This window comes from Grampus griseus (genome assembly GCF_964374135.1).
Source record: "Grampus griseus genome assembly, chromosome: 13".
NCBI lineage: Eukaryota > Metazoa > Chordata > Mammalia > Artiodactyla > Delphinidae > Grampus > Grampus griseus.
Genome location: NC_139007.1, coordinates 7,225,091 through 7,250,596, shown reverse-complemented (window position 1 = coordinate 7,250,596; position 25,506 = coordinate 7,225,091). Strand labels below are relative to the sequence as shown.

The 25,506-nt window shown below is 39.5% G+C and overlaps 1 protein-coding gene across 4 annotated transcripts in view; it reads right to left on the bottom strand.

Moving 5' to 3' along the window:
• The window catches only part of FAM135A (family with sequence similarity 135 member A), a 123,332-nt gene extending 109,207 nt beyond the window's left edge, over positions 1–14,125 (bottom strand). For all 4 annotated transcript variants that reach the window (XM_082668865.1, XM_082668862.1, XM_082668863.1 and 1 more), the window contains exon 1: positions 14,055–14,125. The gene's annotated coding sequence lies outside the window, so the exon portion shown is untranslated. The remainder of the gene's footprint in view (positions 1–14,054) is intronic.
• Positions 14,126–25,506: the final 11,381 nt, after the last annotated feature.

Here is a 25,506-nt window from a genome sequence, read left to right as displayed (position 1 = left end):
ATGTGTGTGTGTGTGTGTATGTGGTTGATTCATTTTGCTGTACAGTAGAAATTAACATAACATTGTAAAGCAACTATACTCCTATAAAAATTAATTTAAAAATATGTATTTCCCTTGGTGGAGTGATTTCTGAAACTTCACACACATCCACACACACACAGATATGTGAAATGTGTGTGTATATACATACACACGTATGCTATGAGCTATTTAAAATATTTTGACGAAAAAGGTTGCCTGGATATGCTATGGATAGTTTTTTCACACTCCAAATATTTATTGCTTAAATTTAAAAAAAGTCTTTTGCCCTTGGTATAATTATTTAGGTACTAAATATGTTAGAATAAAGACCACATTCTCTCTTCCTCATACATTTTTTTCTTCTCTCCATCATACAGATATAGACTTTACCACCTTCCATAATTGTTATTTTAAACCTTAATAATCACATCAAAAAGTTTTTACAGTAACTATTCCTAAGGAGATCAAAATGATACTACCTTTATATAAGATATGCCCCATTTCATGGAAGTAGTCTCTTATCTAAGACAGCTTCTCCTGTACATATATTCTTCTGTGTAGGGTTCAGATCATGTTCCAGCCCTGTGACTCAAGTTTGCTTAGGTCTCTATGACTTAACTTACTCAGATATAAAACACGTATTCATTCATTCAAACATTTATTGAACACTTACTATAAGCTAGGAAATGCAAGAGATCAAGGCATAGCTAAGTTCCCGACACCTCAAAGTGCCACCAGGAAGAGATAAATATATATAAGTACTGCACAATGGTTAAAACAAGGCTGAGGATCTGAGCCCCAGATCCAACATTCTGGTAGTTACCCCTGTAGTGTCTTCATTTCCTTCATGGAATATAGCATCCCTACCACCTAAATTAGTAGGCCTGTTATCTGGGGAAGAAACAAACTTTTTTCTCATTTAAGCCATTTTACTTTTGGATCCCTTTACAGCAGCCTTTTCCTTAACCCAGAAATTAATACCAAAATTAGAGTATTGCCACAACATAATCCTAAAATGTGTGGCACTGGCTAAGTCACTGGGTAGCAGGCAACAGGGAAACAGATATTACTAGGATAATGGTGACCCTGGTTATAATGGAGCAAAACATTCCATAAACTGTTGCCTACACTAACTTATAGAACTTGGTGCCCATAAAAAGCCCAGAACTTCAGGGAAAGTAGATGAAAAGAACCACAATATTTGTGTGTGTCAGTGGTTCTTTGCTGCATTTACTCAGGCAAGAACTGGCCAGTTTGCAAGGTAAGATGGAAGGAAATATAGAGATGTGGGTCCTTAGTACCTGCATTATCAGGAGATAAGATTATTAGTACTTTTCCCAAAGACTTCTATTAAGACTTTATTTTTCAAAACAAATTTTTATTGGTGAATAGTTGATTTACAATGTTGTATTAGCTTCAAGTGTACAGCAAAGTGATTCAGTCACATATATATATTCTTTTCAGACTCTTTTCCACTATACTTTATTACAAGACATTGAACATAGTTCCCTGTGCTATACAATAGGTCCTTGCTGTTTAACTATTTTATATATAGCAGTTTTTGTATCTCCTAATCCCAACCTCCTAATTTATCCCTCCCCCCTCTTTCCCCTTTGGTAACCATAAATTTGTTTTCTATGTCTGTGAGCCTATTTCTGTTTTGTAAATAAGTTCATCTGTAACATTTTTTTTAGATTCCACATATAAGTGATACCATATGATATTTTTCTTCCTGTCTCACTTACTTCATTTAACATGATAATCTCTAGGTCCATCCATGTTGCTGCAAATGGCATTATTTCATTCATTTTTTATGGCTGAGTAGTATTTCATTGTATATACATACCACATCTTCTTTATCCATTCATCTGTCAATGGATATTTAGGTCATTTCCATATCTTGGCTATTGTAAACAGTGCTGCTATGAATATAGGGGTACATGTACCTTTTCAAATGATGGTTTTCTCCAGATATATTCCCGGGAGTGGGATTGCTGGACCATATGGTAATTCTATTTTTAGTTTTCTGAGGAACCTCCATACTGTTTTATATAGTGGCTACATCAACTTATATTCCCACCAACAGTGAGGAGTTCCCTTTTCTCCACATCCTCTCCAGCATTTGTTATTTGCAGATTTTTAATGATGGTCATTCTGACCAGTACAAGGTGGTACCTCATTGAGGTTTTGGTTTGCATTTCTCTAACAATTGGCAATGTTAAGCATCTTTTCATGTGTCTATTGGCCATCTGCATGTCTTGTTTGGAACAATGTCTACTTAGATCTTCTGCCCATTTTTCGATTGTTTGTTGTTTTGTTGTTGAGTTGTATGAGCTGTATATTTTGGAAATTAAGCCCTTGTCAGTTGCATCATTTGCAAATATTTTCTCCCATTTTGTAGGTTGCCTTTTCGGTTTTTTTTATGGTTTCCTTTACTGTGCAGAAACTTCTCAAGTTTGATTAGGTCCCATTTGTTTATTTTTGCTTTTATTTCCATTACTCTAGGAGATGGATCCAAAAAATATTGCTACGATTTATGTCAAAGAGTGTTCTGCCTACGTTTTCCTCTAGGAGTTTTACAGCATTCAGTCTTACATTTAGGTCTTTAATCCTAAATGTATATGGTGTTAGAGAATGTTCCAATTTCATTTTTTTATATGCAGTTGTCCAGTTTTCACAGCACCACTTATTAAAGAGACTGTCTTTTCTCCCCTGTATATTCTTCCCTCTTTTGTAATAGATGAATTGACCATAAGAGTGTGGGTTTATTTATGGGCTTTCTATCCTGTTCCATCAATCTATGTGTCTGTTTTTGTGCCAGTACCATACTGTTTTGATTACTGTAGCTCTGTAGTATAGTATGAAGTCAGGGAGTGTGATTCCTCCAGCCCTGCTCTTCTTTATCAAGATTGTTTTGGATATTTGGGGTCTTTTGTGTTTCCATACAAGTCTTAAAATTTTTTGTTCTAGAGAACCCTAAAGATGCTACCAGAAAACTACTAGAGCTCATCAATGAATTCAGTAAAGTTGCAGGATACAAAATTAAAAGACAGAAATCTGTTGCATTTCTAGAGACTAACAATTAACTATCAGAAAGAGAAATCAAGGAAACAATCCCATTTACCATCATTTCAAATAGAATAAAATGCCTAGGAATAAACCTACCTAAGGAGGCAAAAGACCTACACTCTGAAAACTATAAGATGCTGACAAAAGAAACTGAAGTCAACACAAACAGATGGAAAGATACACCTTGCTCTTGGATTGGACGAATCAATATTGTTAAAATGACCACACTGCCCAAGGCAATCTACAGATTTAATGCAATCCCTATCAAATTACCAATGGCATTTTTCGCAGAACTTTTAAGAAATCTTGATGAAACGAATCTAGCGCTGTGGCTAAGATTATATTTTAGGGTGCTGCCATCCCAACCCCCAATGCCTGCTGTTTCAGATGGCTTCAAGACAGTGGCCATTAGAATGAGATAAAGTGGTCAGCGCACAGAGAGCAGTAAATAAGGCAGGCTTAAGAACTACACCAGGAAACAATTTTGCTATAGTCACTGGCACCAGAACGGAATGGAGACAAACATAAAAGAATCCCAATATATTTTTGAGAGAACTGTATTTGTCAGAGAAATTATAAGCTAACCTACAAACACCATGTGACCATGGCACTTGCAGGATAGCAAGCAAGCCTGCAGTAGCAGGAAACTGACTATGAAAGCTATATACCCTCCAAAGTTGGGAAATTTTCAATACCAACTTCAGATGTGGTCATGGAGGTTATCGTAAGGAAGAAACACCCAGACAGCAAAGACTGGGGTCATAGTGCAATGAATATAGGCATTCTTACCAGAAAGCAGAACTAAGGATAATAGATGCTACACCATTACTGCCCAGCATTACTCTCAACCAGAGACCTCTATGTGTCTCTCACTGTTTACTTACCCAAATGGAAAATTTTATTATTCTTTTCCTGTTTCTGATTCAGGAACAAATAACTGTGTTTTGCCTACAGGTTCAGGAACAAATTACTGTGTTTTGCCTACAGGTCACTGGACTTGCGGATCTGACAGGAAGTACCGATCGCTTAGTTGGATTAGTGCAACAAGAGGATTGCACCTGGGTTGTCTCCTTTGGGGAAGGGAGCTGGAGTGTTTTCAATAGGTAGGATGAAGGATACACATGGATATTTGGTGCCAAACTGCAAGACTGTGGTCAACTACTTGTCATTTCTGTTTTCCTCTTCCTCACTGCTGAATGGTCACCCAGCCTGAGACTACGTTTCCCAACCACCCTTGAGGCAAGTGTGGCCAATCGATCCTGTGGACCGCAAACTGAAGTAATATATGCAATGTCTGCCTCATTTGTTTAAAAGGAAATTCTTTGCCCTGGACTTCATTGCTTCCCTTTTTTACGGGCCGGAATACCTTCTGAATAGTGACCCAGTATTGACCACACAGATTAGGACAAAACCTGAAGAATGGTAAACAGAAAGATGGAAAGATTCTGGATTCCTGAATGGTTTCATAGAGCACAGATGTCGAACATATCTAGACTGTTCAGATTTTTATGTCTTATAACTCTTTATTACAGAAACTGTACCTAACCTATACCCTAAGTAATACATCCCCCACTCTAGGCTATTTTCAAAGAGGAAGGCAGATGATCTTTTATATTATGTATTACATATATTAATTAATAATTATGTTATATAATTATATACAATATAAAATGCTATAAAATGACATACATTATTTGAAAATAATTCAAATTGTCTGTCTTTGTTCTGATTCAAACCCCAAACGGCTTCCCACCACATTCAGCAGTAGTGTCTCACAAGGGCTTGTAATGACAACCTTACAGAATCTGGATCTTCCATCACTTCCCTGTTCTCATCTCCTACCAGTCTGCCCACTCCAGTCACATGGTTTCCTTGCTATTCCCCACACACATCAGAGAGATTCCTGCTTCAGGGCATCTGCAGTGGTTCCCTGAAACACTCTTCCCTCCAGAACATCCAAATGACTCACTCTACTCCTCCTAGCCTTGATTCAAATGTTACCTTCCCAAATAGGCTTTTCCGGGCCACACCCTCTAAAACAGGACTCTCTCTCCTGACACACCCTATCTCTTTCCTCCTTTATTTTTTCTACTCCGCACCAATCTCCATTTAACAAACCAAAGATTCTACTTAGTAGTCTTTATTCTCCCCAGTAAAATGTAAGCTTCATGAAGGCAGGAAATTCTAACTACTCTGTTCACAGCTGTACCCCACTGCCTGCCACATGGCAGGCACTTAATTTAAGATCTTAAGAACACTTAATAAATTAGCTTTAAATATTCCATAAATATTAACTATTAGTATTTTTCTCCTATTTAAACCCAACCGATTTGAAGAAAGGAATCATTACACTGATGTATTGAAAACAGTCTTGCATGAATAAACTTTTATGATAAAATTCCTTTACCAGTATAAGTCCAAGATCTGTTAGCAATTTCCTTCACTTTTCGTCTCATATCCTGCTGTGCTTTTTGTTCTTTTGTTGATGCCTAATTTTCCTCAATTCATCCCTTTTTACTGATTATTCCCTAAGTAGAAACATATGTGTACAGATATATACAGAGTAATACTGATAAATCTATTTTTCATTCCCCCCCAAAAAACAAAAAAGAATTATTTTTATATGTTGGTAGAAGAAAAAAATTCAAAGGAGACGAGACTAAAGCAAAAGGAGAGTAGGCAAAAAAGAAAGGAAGGAAAAATTCAGAGCACTCTCAGAGTCCAGGGGGATCTGTGGGACCCTCTCCTCATAAATCGCTCTTCCCCATCATAGGGAGTAACTGCTACTAAGGTCCACACAATCCCTGCTGGCCCAGCACCATCAGAGGCTTCTAAATTTCCAAGTAGATATTGAAAATGTTTTTCCTAAAGGTTTTCACCTAAATTTTAGATGTTGCCAGCTAGTTAAAAAACAAACACAGGGGCTTCCCTTGTGGCACAGTGGTTAAGAATCCACCTGCCAATGCAGGGCACACGGGTTTGAGCCCTGGTCTGAGAAGATCCCACATGCTGCGGAGCAACTAAGCCCGTGTGCCACAACTACTGAGCCTGCGTTCTAGAGTCCGCGAGCCACAACTACTGAAGTCCATGTGCCACAACTACTGAGCCTGTGTACCTAGAGCCCATGCTCCGCAAAAGAGAAGCCACCGCAATGAGAGGCCCACTCACCGCAATGAAGAGTAGCCCCTGCTCGCCGCAACTAGAAAAAGCCCACACACAACAACAAAGACCCAACACAGCCAAAAGTAAATTAAATTAAATTAAATTTTAAAAAAAGCCAAACAAACACAAACAGAACAAAACCTGTGTAGTGAAAATCAAATTCCTCTACAGGACAAATTCATTCAAAGTTTGCAATGTCTGACTTCCACAGATTCTCATGCCACTCAGTTCATCAGGTAAAGAATCTTTCATGAAAGAGGGAAATCCTGGCCTGTCTTCTCTCAAGGAGGAAAGAAATTGAAGAGAGGGAGCCTTTCCTTTTACCCAGACGTGCCTGGGAGACTCTCCACTGCCAGAAACTCCCTGCACCCCCGGAAGCTGTGAGCTTCATGGCCTCTTGCACAGTCTGCTAGACAGCTCATATCTGTCACTTTCATCTGAGCCTCTGAAGCTATGGGAACCCTGGCTTACCTGAGACTGTCCACTCTGCTCTCCTGGCCCTGGCAAAGTAGCCTAAACAGAATAACTTGAGAGGTCTGTTCAAGAAGAGTCCCTGCCTGGGCCATTTCCTAGGTCCCTAAGAAAGAACTGAGCTGCGTAAACTACAAACCTCAATCCAAAGATGCCACAGGGGAAACCTCAACCAGAAACTGCCCCTGATACTAAGTGAGAAACGTAGGCACAAATGCTCTTAGGTCTGAAGAGGGACTTCTCTGACAGTCAAACCCGACAATCCCCTGTAACACCTCAGGGAAAGGCAGCCCACTCCCAAAGGAACGCGGTCACCTATCAGACTGGAAGACGACCTTGGCCCTCAAGAGTCGCTACATCCCACATGGCGGCCAGCAGCCACAATGGCTACTGAACAACAGAAATGCGACTAGTGTGACCAAGGAACTGAATTTAAAATTTTTAATTCGTTTACATTTACATCTAAACACTGAAGCAGTGTAGACATTTTTTTCATTAACCATAACCTTATTGGTTTGATAGGGCTGTATTTTACTTTAACTGTTAAAGATGAGTGTGCTGAGATACACTGTAGCTGTAAAGCACACACTGGGTTTCAAAGACTTAGTACAGAAAAAGAATGTACATGTCTCATTAATATGTTTTTTATATTGATCACATCTTGAAATAATATTTTGGATATGTTGGATTAAATAAAATATACTATACAAATTAATTTTATCAGTTTGTTTTTATTTTTTAAAATGTAGCTCCTAGGACATGTTTAATTACATGTATCTCACATATTTCTACTGGATCTTAGTCTAGGAATGCCAAGCCAACTCCCTAATCACTAGGGTGCACAGTAACTGCCCCAGAAACAGTGCTGGGTGCATAAACACTGTGCCTAGCTTCTAAGATCAGGGATTCTCACACCCATGGGATCAGCTGAGACCTCCGGTATCCGCAAAGAGGAGTCCGGGCGTGGATACCTGGGAAAATGTGGGAGATGCTCCTGCACCACCAATACCCATCCTGAAACAATAGCTAAACATTTTGAGCTCAGCCTGAACTCCTGAGTGTTTCAGAAACCTAAAAGAGGACACAGAAATATCTGAAACTAAGAGGCACAGTTAGTTCAGAGGTTCCTTAAAAAAGACTAGAGACCACAGGCGATGATGAGATCCTTTCTCAGAAATCAAAGAGCTAACGTCTTGACCCTTGAACTATGAACCCCAAACAGATGTTCAGAGGATATTCTTTCTCCTAAGGCCGAGGGTAAGAAGGTGAACAAATTGGAGATTCCAGACACTCCCTTTGTCAACCTAAGAAATAAAGGCACCACTTTTATCAATTATGGAGCCAATGGCTCCAGCTTCTGAATTCCATTCCCAAGTCAGCAGCCATGGGACAAATGGGTTCAGAGCCTGTAAAACTGACCGTTCAAATAATGATGCCCAATTGTATGCAGATGTTAGGTACTAAAGATACCACATAAGGTACGTATGGACCAACTTACCCTTAGAAAGGCTCCACATTGGCAATCAATACATCATTTCTCAATGAATAAAGCACATTCACTTTTTCTTCCAGCTTTAGGAAAAAAATCACTGGTTCTTCAGATGAACACTAGATAATGTAGTAAACTTGCACTGAGGGGCCATAGTGTACAAAAATCTATACATCTCTAAATGTTCACACTCAATGTAGTGAGATGCTCACATTATGATAGACACATAGGAACAAATGAAGGAACATCAAATTCAAGCCCAACCAGATGAGGGACTCACACTATGACAGATATCTGGGGACTGAGACTGACATTTGGGATCTGGGACCAGTGAAGGGAAGGGCATCAAACATGTACAGTTAAATTCAAGTTTGTTAAATAGGAATACGATGGGAACAAAGAAATCCTCTAGATCTAGAAGGAGGTTAACTCAATCCATTTAATACTAGTTAGTCAATTTTGGGTCCATTTTTTTGGGCCTTCTCCCATGAATAAACAGGAAGCCCCAAAGAGGCACTCCGCAAGAAGCCTTCAGAATACTGTCTCATAACCTTGCAAATAATAAAAGATTCCTGTAACACTCAAGTTCTATAGCAAACCAAGGAGAGTAGGAAGATGTGTCTCTTGGAGAAAGTACGCTCAGCCGCCACCTTTCCTAAGGACCACTCACCTAGGGCACAGCAGAACTCCAGTCCACAAGGGGCCGGCCCTCACCGTCTTTGAGCTAATCTTGACCAATTCAAACCAGACAGCCATAAACTGAAAACAACCAGCCAGTGACGTCTGTACTAGTCTTGCACCTCTCACCCTGCTTTCTGGTGTAATTCTGGCCACCTAAGCCGGTTGAGTCTGCATTGCTTGGTTCAGTCTAAATACCTGGCCTATGGTCTTGTTTCCTGATTGACATTCAGTTCCCTTTAGGACTGGCTGAGGCCTCGACACCCTGCCCAGCTCTGGAAGCTCCCTATTTCAGGGGTTAAGCATGCTAAGTCCCTGGATTATACCCTACTCTAAAACAGCCAAGCCACCCGGCATCTCTTGACTCTGAGGCTCACCACCACTCAGATGGCATCTAACCTTTTTGCCTCCACGATTATTCGCACACACAACACCCTTTCATCAGTGACATCTCTCATCTTAAAAGGTGATTCTCAACAAAGATGAGCTTAAGAGAATCGCTAGAGTAAAGGGGACATGTAAAGTGAGGAAAGTCACCGGTCTAGAACGCTTTGCTGCTACTCATCACTCATCGAAACGAACTCCTGAGGGCCACATACTGTATGCACTAATTATAGAAATATTTAAGAAGAGAATAGAGTACTAAGTTCTTCTCTTCTGGGGAGAGGGTAAGAGGGAAATCCTGCAAAGGAAAGATAAGCAAAATAGCTTGATAGACAAATTATATTTTAAAAAGCTATACGTTTCCTTGTTGATACCAAATATAGACCAAATGGCAATATCGAAACTTTCTGGATTACTTACTCTTACACCAGTAGCTTTTATTACTGCACCTAATTCTCATAAAAATCTGAAAGAGCTATTATTACTCCATTTTACAGGTGAAGAAACTAAGGAGCAAAAAGTTTACATAACTTATCCAAGGTCACACAGTTAGAAAATAATGAAAAGAGGACAAATACCTCAAAAGTGTCAAACTTCATGGCCTATATTTAAACGTGTATAATTCTAAAGTCCACACCTTGTTTTAGGAAATAGATTCAGTAGTCATCAAGTCATGAGATAAATATGCCCCTACTACAAGAAAACCTGAAATCAGAATGCAATATTGATGGAACAATTACACTTGATAAATTAACTATATTCAATTTTCCATGTAATTAACATTATTCCCTAATCATGAAATCTTCAAATTCCTCACACCCACAAATACAAAATCTGAAGTTTAAAGGCATTGCTATCTTCTGATTTCTTCAAAATTGGGGTTTAAACAGTTGTGTCTAATAAAAGAGAAATATATTATTATTACTCATCTTAGAACTGACACTTAGATTAAGAAGCACTCTCAGAACATTGTTAATTTTCAATAACTGTATTAATATGATAGAAAATCCATAGAAAAAATAATTATTAAACATAATGTAGAAAGAATGTCAGTAACTTCTGAGAGTATTTCGATGACTGACTTACCACATGAATGAAGTAAAGAAACTGAGAAACAACTTTTCTTGCTCATTATGGGACACTTGGTAAAAGATACTTTTGACATTACATGGAAAATCGGATATAATTTATTAAGAGCAGTTCATATAAACTTTTCAGTTGTATATGCCACAAAACAAACCTGCCAGTAACATAATAGAGAACGTCTTTGAATATATCATGTTATTATATATCTTAAAAATCCCAGAATAGCCCCAAGTACCAAACTATTTACTCCTTTTAGCATAAAGAGAAATTCAGAAAGAACCACAATCATTATCTATTACCTAGTTCAGGGATCTGCCCAACATTCTGAAAATATTTCATCTTACTAGTTATCTCAACAGAGAACAAAACTCAGAACCGGAACAGAAAGCACAATCCTCTCTGAAAAATATTCCAAGAAACTACCAATGTTTTCTTAACAGCTTCTGCTTTCTTGCTTTCTTCAGTATACCGTTAACTTTGGTAACAGATCCAGGTAACCTGGATTCTAATTCAGACTCTCTAAGCCTCAGTTTTCTCAAATGGAAATAATATTTATAACTCCTAAGTCAAAAGGACCTGACACTTCTATATTTCCATTAAGAAAAAAGAGGCTAATTGTTATTAAATTTAAGCACATCATTGATTACCAAGTATGAACCTGTTAAAAGTGGCAATCTTTGAAAATAAAATGGTAAAACTCACTGTGAAGTCATTCCACTCTATTTCCCTGAAAAATCTAGACCTGCCAAACAACCTGTGCTCTCTGATTTTTCTGAAAATCCCCTGGGCCAATTCATTAGGAACACTTTTTTCTGTATTACCACTCTACTTCTTACTCATATTCATTTCTAAACCTTCTTCCTGACAACTCAAGGAAAAAAAAAAAGATACACTACTCACTTCAGATCTACATACTCCCATCTCCATCCATTTATTTAAACATACAATGAACATATCACAAAACTCACTTTTAAGCAGTTTTTTCTTACTTTTTAAAGTTTTTTGATACTTTGAATCAAAGCAAAGGAAATCCTTGCCCTTTCTATCCCCTAAAGAACCTCCACTCTCAAGGGTCTACATCACAGCAAAGATAAAATATAAGACAAAAGAAGTTTATGGAAGTAACCAAAATCCTGTTAACTTTACTTTTTCAGTTTATGTAAATGTAACTTTACATTTTCAGCAAACATACTGAACGCTGCAGTGGCTGTTTCACTGCATATGAACATTAAACGAGTCCACAGTTCATGGCACATGCTACTAAAACTTTTCACATAAGTCTGAAATTTAAAAAAAACATCTAAATTGCAGTGATCTGGGATTTAAGCATTCAATTATACTTACGACGTAGTCTAAAAGAGATAAAAATTCAGAGTTTATATTGCAATTTTTGCCTGTGGTGGCCCTAAGCATGTTTAAATGATTAGGGCTTACTTTGCTTTTGAAAGATTAGTGGGTAGCCAGCCACCTGTTTACCCACATATTACAGGGAGACACACCCGAGGTATAGAGGTTAAGTGACTTCTACAAACTAATGTCATGACTCATCAGAAGAGTGTAGATCTGATTTCTAGCCCTGTGCCCGCTGTCCACCATGAATCTTTATTTTAATTTCTAAGAGCACAGAATCAACTCACTATAAATACCAATAGGAATTTGTAAGAATTTACTTTTTTAATGAATAGCTACCTAGAAATAGAAAGACTTGCCTTTGAAAGATGGGAAGACCTCCTTCAGAAGCAGCACTTATCTCTAGTTGCACTGGAAAAATCATTTTTAAAATCTTAAAAGCTGAGGAGTTTATCGCCTGCTACCATACACAAGAACTGCTGGTTCTTCCAGAAGAGATGTGGTTTCACCGCCTCAGACCCTAAACAGTGTCTCCTACTTTCACCTCTCATATACCTTCAAATAAGGAACTACACATTTTTGTCTTGGTGCTTCCCTTCTGTACAACAGAAACAGAAAATTTTAATTCCTACCTGACATAGACAACGTAAGGAAGAATTTACTGTTTGTGGACTGCTCTGAGATTCCAGAATGAAATACATAATCCAGTTGCTCTTCGGCCCTAGAATAAACGCAAACTTCACCGAGAGTGACTGCTCCCGCAGATGCCTTCAAAGTAAGATCCTACAACATTATTTACAGAGAAGTTTTTTGTAAGCCAAATCGTGATCACCATGAAGTAGAGGCAAAAACCTCCACAACTGTTTAGAGAGTTCTTTTACCCAATTCAAAAAGTTAGTGCTTCTGTCCGATATGTCTCTCCTTTAGTAAGGACACTAATTCTGTAAGTTAGTAAAAACTATGCATTTATTACAGAGACCATCACAAAAACGATGCAATCAGTTGCAACAGCAAATGTATAAAATATCAAATTAATAACTGATTTTATTTTTTTTTAATTTGTTAACTTTCATTTAAGACTAGCTCTTGGACAACTGTATTTCCCGGAGGACAATAAAATCTCCAAATTTTAACCTTATGTTTGGAGGTCAGCCTTTATATTTTCATCAACTCTGTCCTCAAGTGGCTTCTCTTGACATGTCAGGCAAACACAATTCTTAAAAATTAAAGCTTCTATCAGTAAGTGTAACAGGTTATTGCTACTGTCACTCTTTTGATGATACTTCCAGTCAGTGAAGAAAGAAAAGGAAGAGATTTTATTAAACTGTAAACTGAACTAAGTACACTGAGTGGATACCTGGTTTAGGTAGAAAGTAAAAGAGACTAGAACTCTTCAGAGATTTAATAAGAAGTAAAACGGATTGGCATTAAGAGGCTCGACCTATGCAAACAGAAAAAAGAAAAAGTTTTAGAGAAAAAAAAGCTCAAGATTAGAGAGGAGAGATGGGATCAGGATGGAGAAAACTGGAGGTCAGGGGCCGTCAAACGGAAGCGATGAAGTAGGGACCGAGAGGGAAGGATTCAGGCAGCGAGAGGGGCGTAGAACGAACTCCAGCACAGAGCGATGCTAAAGCCAAACACACCGTCGGAAACTCACACAAGAGAGAGAAGGTGAAGTACCGAAGGGGGTTAATGGGAAGAGCAGAGAGCCGAGGGAGCAATGACAGAGGCGGCGGAGTAGGAAGCCTGGCCGGTGAGGGAAGAGCCGGCCCAAGGATGCACGGGGGGGAGGGGGAGAGAGAAGTCCAGGCGCGCAAGGGGTACCTCGCCTCCCACGGGGGACCACCGGGGATTAAGAGCGGATCCGCGAGGGGGGCACGGGCGGGAGCGAGGCGCGAGGATGGGCAGAGGGCGAAGGGCAGAAGCGGGCGCAGGGGGGCGGGGGCAGGAGGAGTGCGGGGCGGGGGCCAAGGCCGGGGGGCCGGGGGGCCGGGGGCACCGGGTGGCGGGGGCAGGAGTGAGGGCACGGGGGACAGCGGCTCCGCACCCCGAGCGCGTCCGCACTGCCGTCCCCACCGACCTTCAGCCGCCCGGCGCCGGCTCCCACCCGAGCGGCCGGTGAGGGCCGGAGCGGCGAGGGCGGACCGGGCGCAGAGGAGGCCGCTTCCCGCCGGGCCCGCGGGAAGGACAAGGAGGGGGTCGCGGGGGTCGCGAGCTGGGACCGGAGGACCACCTCTCGCCCGGCTCGGCCTCCGCCGCCGCCCGTCGGACGAAGGAGCCCGTGGTGTCGCTGCAAGAAGGCGGCCCCGCCCGGGTCAGCACCATCCCGCCGCGGGCCCCTCACCTCGCCATCGTAGCACCGCAACCTCCGCCGCTGAGGAGCCGGCTCGTCAACGCCGCCCGACGAGCGGCCCAGCGCGGCCAGCGAGCATGCGCAGTCGCCCGGTCCCGAGGGAGCCCGGCCGGCTGCGCTACCTGGGAGCCACAGGTCCCGCCGCGCGGCCCCGCCCCCGTCCGCCCTCCCCTCTCCAAGCGAGGCCCCGCCCCCCAGGCCTGCGCCCCGCCCCCCGCGCGCTCCGAGCGCCCGGGCAGCCGCTCCAGCTCCAGAGCCGACTGAGATTTCGAGAGCTCTGTCCGCCCTATTGGGCTCCCGCTCCCAACCTCCCGCGAGAACGGGACGTTTGCGTCAATAAAAAGCGCGAGCGTCTTGGAAGTGCTCGGCTGCGGGTGTGAGGAGGTTGAGCGCCTTGGGAATGGTACCCAGCGGCGGGTGAGGAGAGGGAATGCGGGGACTTGAGCTGTATTTCTCACAGCGTCCTTCGTTCTTCTCTCTTCCTCACCTCCTGCCTGCGGTCCGGGATGAAGAGCGCGGTCCCCGCGCTGGTCACTCTGCGCAGCAGGAAGGGAAGGGACAGCTGCCGTTGGAGACTCGGTTGCTGCATTTTAAGGGGGGGGGGGGCAGGTGTCCGTGTTGCTATGGTTACTGCTCGGTTACTGATGCCGAAAAGGGCTGGAGAGCAAAGTGAATATACCTCTTAGGTTCCATGAACGGAGCCCGTGAAGGATAATCCTTAAGTGATCTACTTCACTCACCCCAGTTTCTGAACCTAACCCAGAAGAACCTTTTGTGGTGCGGAAAGCTCAGTGTGTTACAAAAGCAAAGTTGAAAAGAAGGAAGTTGCGGCTGCGGCGGGTATTTTACAACTGAGGGGGGTGGATGATGGTGAGGGTGTATAACAATATGAGTGTGCTTAATAGCACTGAAATATGTACTTTTAAAAGTGCTTTAAATGGGGGCGGGGGAGAGATAAATTAGGAGTTTGGGATTAGCATATACACACTACTATATATATAAAACAGATAAACAATAAGGACCTACTGTATAGCACAGGGAATTATACTCAATATTTTATAATAACCTGTAAAGGAAAAGAATCTGAAAAAAGATATGTATATAAATCTGAATCACTTTGCTGTGCACCTGAAACTAACACATTATAAGTCAACTATACTTCAACAAAAAAAGTGATTAAAATGGTAAATTTTATGTATATTGTATCACAATAAAAATGAATTGGAAAGAAAAAGGTTTGTGCACTGATTTGGGAGTAAAACCGATGCCTTGTAGCTTAGACCAGCAGTCCCCAACCTTTTTGGTACCAGGGACCAGTTTCCTGGAAGACAATTTTTCCACAGACGGGGGCGGATGGTTTTGGGATGATTCAAGTGCATTACATTTATTGTTCACTTTATTTCTATTATTACATTGTAATATATAATGAAATAATTATACAGCTCACCATAATGCAGAATCACTGGGAGCCCTGAGCTTGTTTTCCTGCAACTAGATGGTCCCATCTGGGGGTGATGGGGACAGTGACCCCCGATGTGTGTTGCTTATGTCCAGTCTACTCCGTAAGAGGCAACTTGTCACTTGCCACTCACAGATCGGGTTTTGATATGAGTCTGCAAGCAGTTGATTTATTAGGGTCTCTGTGCAGTCAAACCTCTCTGCTAATGATAATCTGTATTTGCAGCCGCTCCCCAGTGCTAGCATCACCGCCTCAGCTCCACCTCAGATCATCAGGCATTAGATTCTCACAAGGAGCATGCGACCTAGATGGCTCAAATGCGCAGTTCACAGTAGGGTTTGTGCTCCTATGAGAATCTAATGCCACCGCTGGTCTGACAGGAGGCGGAGCTCAGGCAGTAATGCGAGCCATGGGGAGCGGCTGCAAATACAGATGTAGCTTCACTTGCCGCCCGCTGCTCACCTCCTGCTGTGCGGCCTGGTTACTAACAGGCCATGGACTGGTGCCAGTCTGTGGCCCAAGAGTTGGGGACCCCTGGCCTAGACCATTTGGGGGACAGGTTTTGAATATAATTTAACCTCTGGTGTTTCTTTGTGTTACTATGTCTTGTTAACATGACTGTAAGTGCCTTGTTACCCTAAGATAACCAGTATATTAGCATTTGCATGAATGGCTTGCTTTCCTGGTTCCTAATCTCTGTCTTTTAAAAAAATGGCCAAATAGCATTTTACTATCCTTACACGTAAAGTTTTTTTTGTTTTGCGATTTGAATTGTAGCCTCACAACTGAAGGCCTTTTCCTATTTTTTTTTCTTTTTTTCTTTTTTAGCTCTGGCTCTCTTAGGAAAATGTCCTAAATATCCAATAGTTTGCAGTTCCATATCTATGTCTTCCCTAAAATTCACCCTGTGCCAAGATTCCTTCCCTATTAATGTATTCTTTTTGTTCAAATCACATTTTTAAAATACCTATGTGCCAGAGAGCATACTAATCTTGGAGGATACCAACATGAATAAAACAGAACATGGGTGGAGTGTTTACATAACTGCCTTATGATGTGATGTGTGTAGTGCAGAGATGTGTGCACAGGGAACTACTGGAGCTCAGAAGAGGATTAATCCAATTTATGTTGGGAGAGGTCATGAGTCAAGAAAGACTTCCAGGAGGAAATGATTCCAGAGAGTTAATGCAGTGGAATATATGTGTGTATGGGGGGGGGGAGGGAGGAGGAATAGAGGAGGAAAAGATCGCTTAAACAAAACCACGCAACAAAAAACTGATCTTTGCACAGAACTAAGACTAAGCAATTTGGTGCCACAATTTGGGGGTGTGACGCTAGACAACCAGGCAAAGATCAGATCATGGTGAGCCTTTGAAGGATTTCAAGGAAAGATCAATTTAGTATTTTTTTCATTACCTAGTCAATGTATGCCAAGCACTGTGCTAGTTACTAGGGTACAGGAGGTTTAAGAGTCACTCCTAACTCTCAGGGAGTTTACAATCTAGTAAGGGGAAACAGGCACCTCTAAAGTCAAAAAGTTGTACCAAGGAGTTAAAATTGGGGTAGGCAGAAGGTTGGTTGGGAGTCCAGAAAAGGAGCTCCCTTCTAACTAACCTAGAGGTTTAGACAAGACTTCCTGGAAATGATTTGTCAATAGAAGAATACTCTCTTAAAATTAGAAAAACTATGATATCTCCTGACATACAGACTATTAGAGTGCAGAATGCGTTGATCTAGGCATCAGTTTACCTGGTTCAAGTTCTAGATCTGCAATACACTGTGTGATCTGAAGAGTCTGTGTAATCTGTGTAATCCTACCTTCTCTAGGTCTCAGTTTCTCTCATAACAAGAGAATCAGATTATATGGTATCTAAAGTCTTTTAGAAAATTTGTGACTCTAAATTTACATCCCATTTATCTCCCAACGTTTTGAGTCAGCCTCTATGCTGCTAATTAACATTTTTGTGTCACACTTAACACACTTAACGTTTAAGCTAAGTTTTATGTTATATGTGTCATTTTCTATCCAAGCTATGCATGCTCAAAGGATGCAAAGTTGGAATCCTTTCTATCCTGTGGTTTACTATCTATGGTTTACATGATTTCACTTTGGCATAGAATGTATTTGAATCTTTACTAAACCCTTCTAACTGTAGTATTCTCTTAACTGGAGTATTCCTTCTGGGGCAGTCACTCTTGTCTCCATGTAAAATATAGATTTAATCATTTGCAGACATTTGGGAAAGTGCCCACAGTACTCAAGGTAAGTTTTTTAAAGGTTATATAATCTTAACAAATATGAGATGGGGCAAAAAAAAAAGTTTCATTACAGGACTTCCTTCATGGTTTAGTAACAACTACAAACCAGAAGGACAAATGTATTACTTCACAACTTAATGTCATAACATTATTTCATGACTTAATAGCCATGGTCTTTCTGGAGGAATCACAATATAAAACTCAATTACCAAGTTTTTCTTCCCTGTAGTGTAATAGCAAACCCTCAAAAAAAAAAGTTTCCTTCCTTCCTTCCTTCCTTCCTTCCTTCCTTCCTTCCTTCCTTCCTTTCTTTCTTTCTTTTTAAACTGATAATGTTGTTTGCTTCTGAGGGAAACTTGGAGAGCTGGGCTTTTGGTGAGGGAAGGGAAAGGACTTTATATAGTATATTCTTCTAAGTTCAAAGCTAGCAAATGTATTAAAGAAAAAAATGTTTGAATCTATGTTAAATGATACAGTTTTTTAAATTGTACACAGACTTTAATGATGATATTACAGAAAAGAAAACCTTGATAGCTACATAATCGATTAAAATACAAACAAGTGTTTGCTGTACAGTGTGAAAGGGGTAAACAGTGACTCCTTGGTTGCAGCTCCGATGATCTGGATTTCCTAAAGACAGAGTGTCTGCTTGGATCACTCAGAGATAATGTGTCAGACAGAAGGTGTTCCCTCCACCACCATCCCACCGAATCATTCCTGTGAAGCATAATTATCTAGCATCATGTGACAGTAATGAAATTATTTCTGAATTATTCTCTTCCTCATATGCTAGAAGTATAACATGATTTTTAAAAAGATAATATTTACACTAGATGCCATTTGATCTGTGATAGCAAACATATTAGGGCAACTATCTCACTCTTCTAATGACTCACATTTTTATCTCAAGTCATGATCCTTAACTCCAGTCACAAAACTTCTTTCTGCTTCATGTCAGGCCCTGTCACTGAGGTATCCTGTCGAGTCCTGTTACTCAACACATCCCAGACTCATCCTGCTCTCCTTTCCCCATCACACACAGCTCCATCTCCCTACCAACCTTCTACTGTCTGTTAATGACCCTCCTCCCCTCCCATTTACCTAAGCCCGGAACCTCACAGCTGTATTTGCAACTTTATGGATTAAATACATAATCAAAAAATCAAAACAGTTTTCTAATATCTGTGACCTTATACCTTTGCATAACTTTCTTTTCTAGCTTCCTGATCTATAAGTTGGGTATCATAATAAGAAGCTGCTTCACGAGAATGTTTTGAAATTATTACAAAGATCTTTTACAAAAAAAAAAAAGGTATACATTTCTGATTATTCCTGGCACTGGCAGGAATAATAAGTCATGGAAGATTAAGGGATGAATCGAACTTATAATGTGTCCATAATTAGTGTTTAATTTCCTCTTGAAAAGCAACAGATACAATTCTAAACTCCTATGTCAATTTGAAGACCATAGAGAATGCAAAATTAACTTCACATATTTAAAATGTCTTCAGTGGAAAACTCTTCTTTCCACTTCTTAGTTTCTGCATTGGGAACATTGATGGGAATGCAATAGAAAGAAAAAAAACTACAATAAAATCATTTTTCTGTATTATAGTTGTCATTATGTTTTATTTTTTTCTTGGGTAACTACCAAATTTATTTATCCTTAGATTTATTTGAAATGTGTAACAGTTGCCAAATTTGTCTCGGGTATTGAAAATAAAAGCTTCTTTGTATTAGGGAATATGAATTTCATTCATTATTTCCATTGTTTTTAAAAGCTACCACTACTTTCAAATTATTCAGAAAAAAAGTAGTTTAAAGTGATCTGGGAGATGAGAAAATAGTTAGCCTTTGGGTGATTCTATTTGTAGAAACTCCTTTAAGAGAACATATGCCTTTGTACTTGCTTTTACAAGTTAAGGAAAAATGTTCTTGGCAGTTGCTTTTCTTTTTTCTTGCTTTATCACCATGTAGGATGTAGGAATTAAAAGCTGACAGAGGATTTTATTAAGTTACTCCTGTAAAAAATATCTTCTACTAATTTTTAGCTGGTTTAAAATGATTGTATAAATAGTATATTGTCAAGATTGAAATTTGTAGATGAAAATTTTACAAGTGCTAAAGCAAAACTTTATTAGGTTTTAAAAATAGTTTATTGAGATACAGTTGACAAAAACTGCACTTATTTACCATGTACAATTTGGTACGTTGATGCTTGTAAAATCATCACCATAATCAAGATAATGAACATATTCACAAGCATGAGAAGTCTCCTTGAGCCTCTTGGTAACCCTATATCCTGTCCCCTTCCCTACCCACGCCTATCCCTAGGCAAGCACCAAACTACTTTATTTCACTATAGGATAGATTTCATTTTCTAGAATTTTATATGAATGGAATCAATCATACAATGCCTACTCTTTTGTCTGACTTCTTTCACTCAGCACAATTATTTTGAGATTCATCCATGTTGTTGCACATACCAATAATTCACACCTTTTTACCATTCAGTAGTAGTCCGCTGGGTTAGTCAGCTCTGGCTGCCATAACAAAACACCATAGACTGGGTGGCTTAGACAACAGAAATTAAATTCCTACAGTTCTGGAGGCTGGGAAGTCCAAGATCAAGGTGCTGGCCTGTTTAGTTCCTGGTGAGAGCTTTGTTCTTAGCTTGCAGAAGGCTGACTTCTTGTTGTGTCCTTACATGATGGAGAGAAAAAGAGGGATCTCTTCCTCTTCATACAAGACCACCAATCCTATTGGATTAGGGTCCCACCCTTTTGACCTCATTTAACCTTAAATACCTCCTAAAAGTCCTGTCTCCAAATACAGTCTTGCTGGGGGTTAAGGGCATCAATGTAGGAACTGATGGTGGTGGTGGCATGATCCAGTTTGGACTATTACAAACAAAGCTGCAATGAATGTTTTTACATGTACTTGTATGGACATATATCAATACTTTCATTTCTCTTGGATAATACCCAGGAATGGAATGAATGTGTCATATGGTAGGTGTATGTTTAATTTTTAAAGAAACAGTCAAACTGTTTTCCCACTGATTTGTACTAATTTACATTCCCACAAGCAGTGTTTGAAAGTTTCAGTTACTTTACATCCTCAACATGGTATGGTCAATCTTTTTAATGCTAGTATCCTAATAAGTATATAATGATATCTTACTGTGGTTTTAATGTACATTTTTCTAATAACTAATGTCTGGAGGGAGCATTTTTGTCATGAGTTTTTTTGTCATCATGTAACTTTGGCGAAGTGTTTGTTTAAATCTTTCACACATTATGTTATGGGTTGTTTTCTTGTTATTGATTTCTGAGAGTTCTTTATATACTCTGGATATATTGTACATTTTTTTTTTTTTGCTAAGCAAGCAAATAGTATGTTTAATGTATTTATGCCAAATCTGAACTCTTGGTTTTATGTATTCATTTTCTTATTACTTTCTAATATATTAATTTCTATCATTATTTTTTAATTAATTAATTTTTAAAACATCTTTATCAGAGTATAATTGCTTTACAATGGTGTGTCAATTTTAGTGTACATTCTTTAACAGACAAGTGATTTGCAAATATTTTCTGAGTCTGTGACTTGTCTTTACATTCTCAACAATATTTTTTGAAGAGCAAAAGCTTTAAGTTTGACAGCCTATTTTATCAATTTTTTTCTTTTATGAATTGTGTATTTGGTGTCATAACTAGTAAGTTTTTCTCTGATTCAAGGTCACAAAGATTTTCTCCTATGTTTTGTTATAAAAGTTTAACATTTAAATCTAAAATCCACTTTGAGTTGTTATATATGGTATGAGATATGGATTGATGTTCTCTTTTTATTTTTTGCATGTAATAATCCATTTGTTCCAGCACCATTTGTTGAAAAGACTATTCTTTTATTTGTTCCAAAGCTGCATTTTATTTTATTTTTTTTAAACATCTTTATTGGAGTATAATTGCTTTATAATGGTGTGTGAGTTTCTGCTGTATAACAAAGTGAATCAGCTATGTGTATACATATATTCCCACATCTCCTCCCTCTTGTGTCTCCCTCCCACCCTCCTTATCCCACCCCTCTAGGTTATCACAAAGCACCAAGCTGATCTCCCTGTGCTATGCGGCTGCTTCCCACTAGCTATCGATTTTACATTTGGTAGTGTATGTATGTCCATGCCACTCTCTCACTTCGTCCCAGCTTACCCTTCCCCCTCCCCGTGTCCTCAAGTCCATTCTCTACATCTGCCTCTTTATTCCTGTCCTGCCCCTAGGTTCTTCTGAACCATTTTTTTAGATTCCATATATATGTGTTAGCATATGGTATTTGTTTTTCTCTTTCTGACTTACTTCACTCTGTATGACAGTCTCTAGGTCCATCCACCTCACTACAAATAACTCAATTTTGTTTCTTTTTATGGCTGAGTAATACTCCATTGTATATATGTGCCACATCTTCTTTATCCATTCATCTGTCGATGGACACTTAGGTTGTTTCCATGTCCTGGCTATTGTAAATAGAGCTGCAATGAACACTGTGGTACTTGACTCAAAAAGACTATTCTTTATCCATGGAATTGCCTTCACACCTTTGTGGAAAAATCGTGTTGATATATGTATGTCTATTTCTTTTTCTTTTCTTTTTTTTTTTTTTTTGTGGTATGTGGGCCTCTCACTGTTGTGGCCTCTCCCGTTGCGGAGCACAGGCTCCGGACGCGCAGGTTCAGCGGCCATGGCTCACGGGCCTAGCTGCTCCACGGCATGTGGGATCTTACTGGACTGGGGCATGAACCCGCATCCCCTGCATCGGCAGGCGGACTCTCAACCACTGTGCCACCAGGGAAGCCCATGTATGTCTACTTCTGAACTCTGTTCTTATTCTAGTTTCTTAATTGAAAATGTATAATTTGGGAACTCTTTTTCTTTTCTGTATAGGTGTTTAGTAGTATGATTTCCCCCCCCTAAATACCGCCTTAGCTTTATCCCACAAATTTTGATCGTGTTTGTTTTCATTGTCATTCTTTTAAAAATACTTTCTAATCTCCCATTTTATTCCATCTTTAACCCATGGGTTATTTAAAAGTATAGTATTTAGTTTCAAAATATTTGAGAGTATTTTAGAGATATTTCACTTATTTATAATTTTATGCCATTGTGGCCAGAAAACATACTTTGTATGACTTGAATCCTTTTAAATTTATTGATACTTTAAAATGGTCTAGAATATAAACTATTTTAATAAATATTCTGTGGACACCTGAAAAGAATGTGTGTTCTGTTATTATTGGATGGACCATACTAGATATGCTATTTATGTTAAGTTAACTGATAGTATTGGTCCAATCTATATCTTACTGGTTTTCTATCCATTTGTTCTATCAATTATTGAGAACTGAGTGTTGAAATTTCTGATTATAATTGTGGGTTTGCTATTTATGCTTGTGGTTTTATCAGCTTTTGCTTAATTCATTTTGAACCTCTTATTAAGTGCATATGTATTTAGGATCATTAAGTTCTCACAATAAATTTATCCCTTTATCATTAATAAATGGTCCTCAGTTTTCTTGGTGATATTTTTTGCTCTGAAGTCTATTTTGTCTTGTATGAATATAACCACTCCAACTTTTTCTTTTTTGGCTGAGTTGGGTCTTCGTTGCTGCACGCGGGCTTTCTAAAGTTGTGATGAGTGGGGGCTACTCTTCGTTGCGGTGCAAAGGCTTCTCATTGTGGTGGCTTATCTTGTTGTGGAGCAGGGGCTCTAGGCGCGTGGGCTTCAGTAGTTGTGCCTCGCAGGCTTCAGTAGTTGTGGCTCATGGGCTCTAGAGTGCAGGCTCAGTAGTTGTGGCACGCGGGCTTAGTTGTTGTGCGGCATGTGGGATCTTCCCAGACCAGGGCTCGAACCCTTGTCCCCTGCATTGGCAGGCGGATTCTTAACCACTGCACTACCAGAGAAGTCCCAAACACTCCAACTTTTAATTCGTGTTACCATGGTATATCATTTTTTGTCCTTTTACTTTTTAACATATTTGTGTCTTTATATTTAAAATGGCTTTCTTGAAGGTATCATTTAGATATGTCTTTGTTTTTTATCCAAACTGCCAATCTGCCTTTCAATTAGCGTGTTTAGATCATTTGCATTTTGTGTCAGTACTGATACTGTTAGGTTTAAATCTACCATCTTGGTATTTGTTTTCAGTTGTGCCATTTGTTCTTTGTCTCAGTCTTCTTTTTTCTGTCTTATTTTGCATTATTTTTAAAAAATAATTCTATTGTACCTCCTTTGTTGGATTACTAGCTGTCACTCTTCTGGTATTTAGAGGTTACTTTAAGGTTTATCATATACATTTAAAACTTATTACCATCTACTTTCGAGTGATATTACACTATTAATATGTAGTATAAAAACTTTACAACAGTATAATTTCATTCTCCCCTCCCAGCCTTTGTGCTGTTGTCACACATTTTACTTCTACATGTTACAAACCTCACAATGTATTGTTATTATTTTTGCTGTATACAGTCAATTATTTTTTAAATAAATTTAAATAGAGAAGCTCTTTTGTATTTACTCACAGAGTCATCATGCCTAGTGCTCTTTTTGTCTTTGTATTGATTCAGATTTCCATCTGGTATCATTTTCCTCTTGACTGAGATTCTCCCTTTAACATTCTTTATAGTGCAGGTGTGTTGGTGATGAATACTTTCTGCTTCTGTATGTCTGAAAATGTCTTTACCTCACCTTTCTGTTTTGTTTTGTTTTTAGGTTCACCTTTGTTTTTTAAAGATATTTTCACAGGGTACAGAATTCTAGACTGACATTTTTTTCTGTCAGTGTTTTAAAGACACTGCTCCACTATCTTCTCACTTGCTTCTTTCCAACAAGAAATCTGTGGTTACACTCATCTTTGTTCCTAGCTGTGTAATGTGCCCTTTTTCTCTGTGTCTGAGATCTTTCCTTCATACCTTGTTTTAAGCAATTTAAACAACAGATGTGTCCTCGTGTGGTTTTCTTCATATTTTTCATGCTTGAGGTTTATTGTGTTCGTGGATCTATGGGTTTATATTTTTCATGATATTTTGGAATACTTTTGGCCTTTATTTATTCAAGCATACCTCTCTATCCTTCTTTCCTTTGGGAGCTACAGTTGCATATATATTAATTGACATAGAGCAGTCCTACAACTTATTTATGCTTTATATAGTCTATTTATTTATTTATTTATTTTGCGGTACGCGGGCCTCTCACTGTTGTGGCCTCTCCCGTTGCGGACCACAGGCTCCGGACGCGCAGGCTCAGCGGCCATGGCTCACGGGCCCAGCCGCTCCGCGGCATGTGGGATCTTCCCGGACCGGGGCACGAAGCCGTGTCCCCTGCATCGGCAGGCGGACTCTCAACCGCTGCGCCACCAGGGAAGCCCGTCAATTATTTTTAAAATAATTTTTTCTTTAGTTTCTTTTTCCTCTCTTGAGTTTCATTTCGGACAGTTTTTATTGCTGTGTCTTAAAGTTCACTCATATTTCCTTCTGCATGTTTACTCTGTTGTTAATCCTATCCAGTGTAATTTTCATCTCACATGGTGGTTTTCCCCCTCTAGAACAGGGGTATCAAACTAAGACCCTGGCATAATCAGCCCATGGCCTTTTATATATAGTCTATGAGTTAGGAATGGTTTTCACATTTTTAATTTTAATATATGACCCAAACTTTAAGAGCCCTACA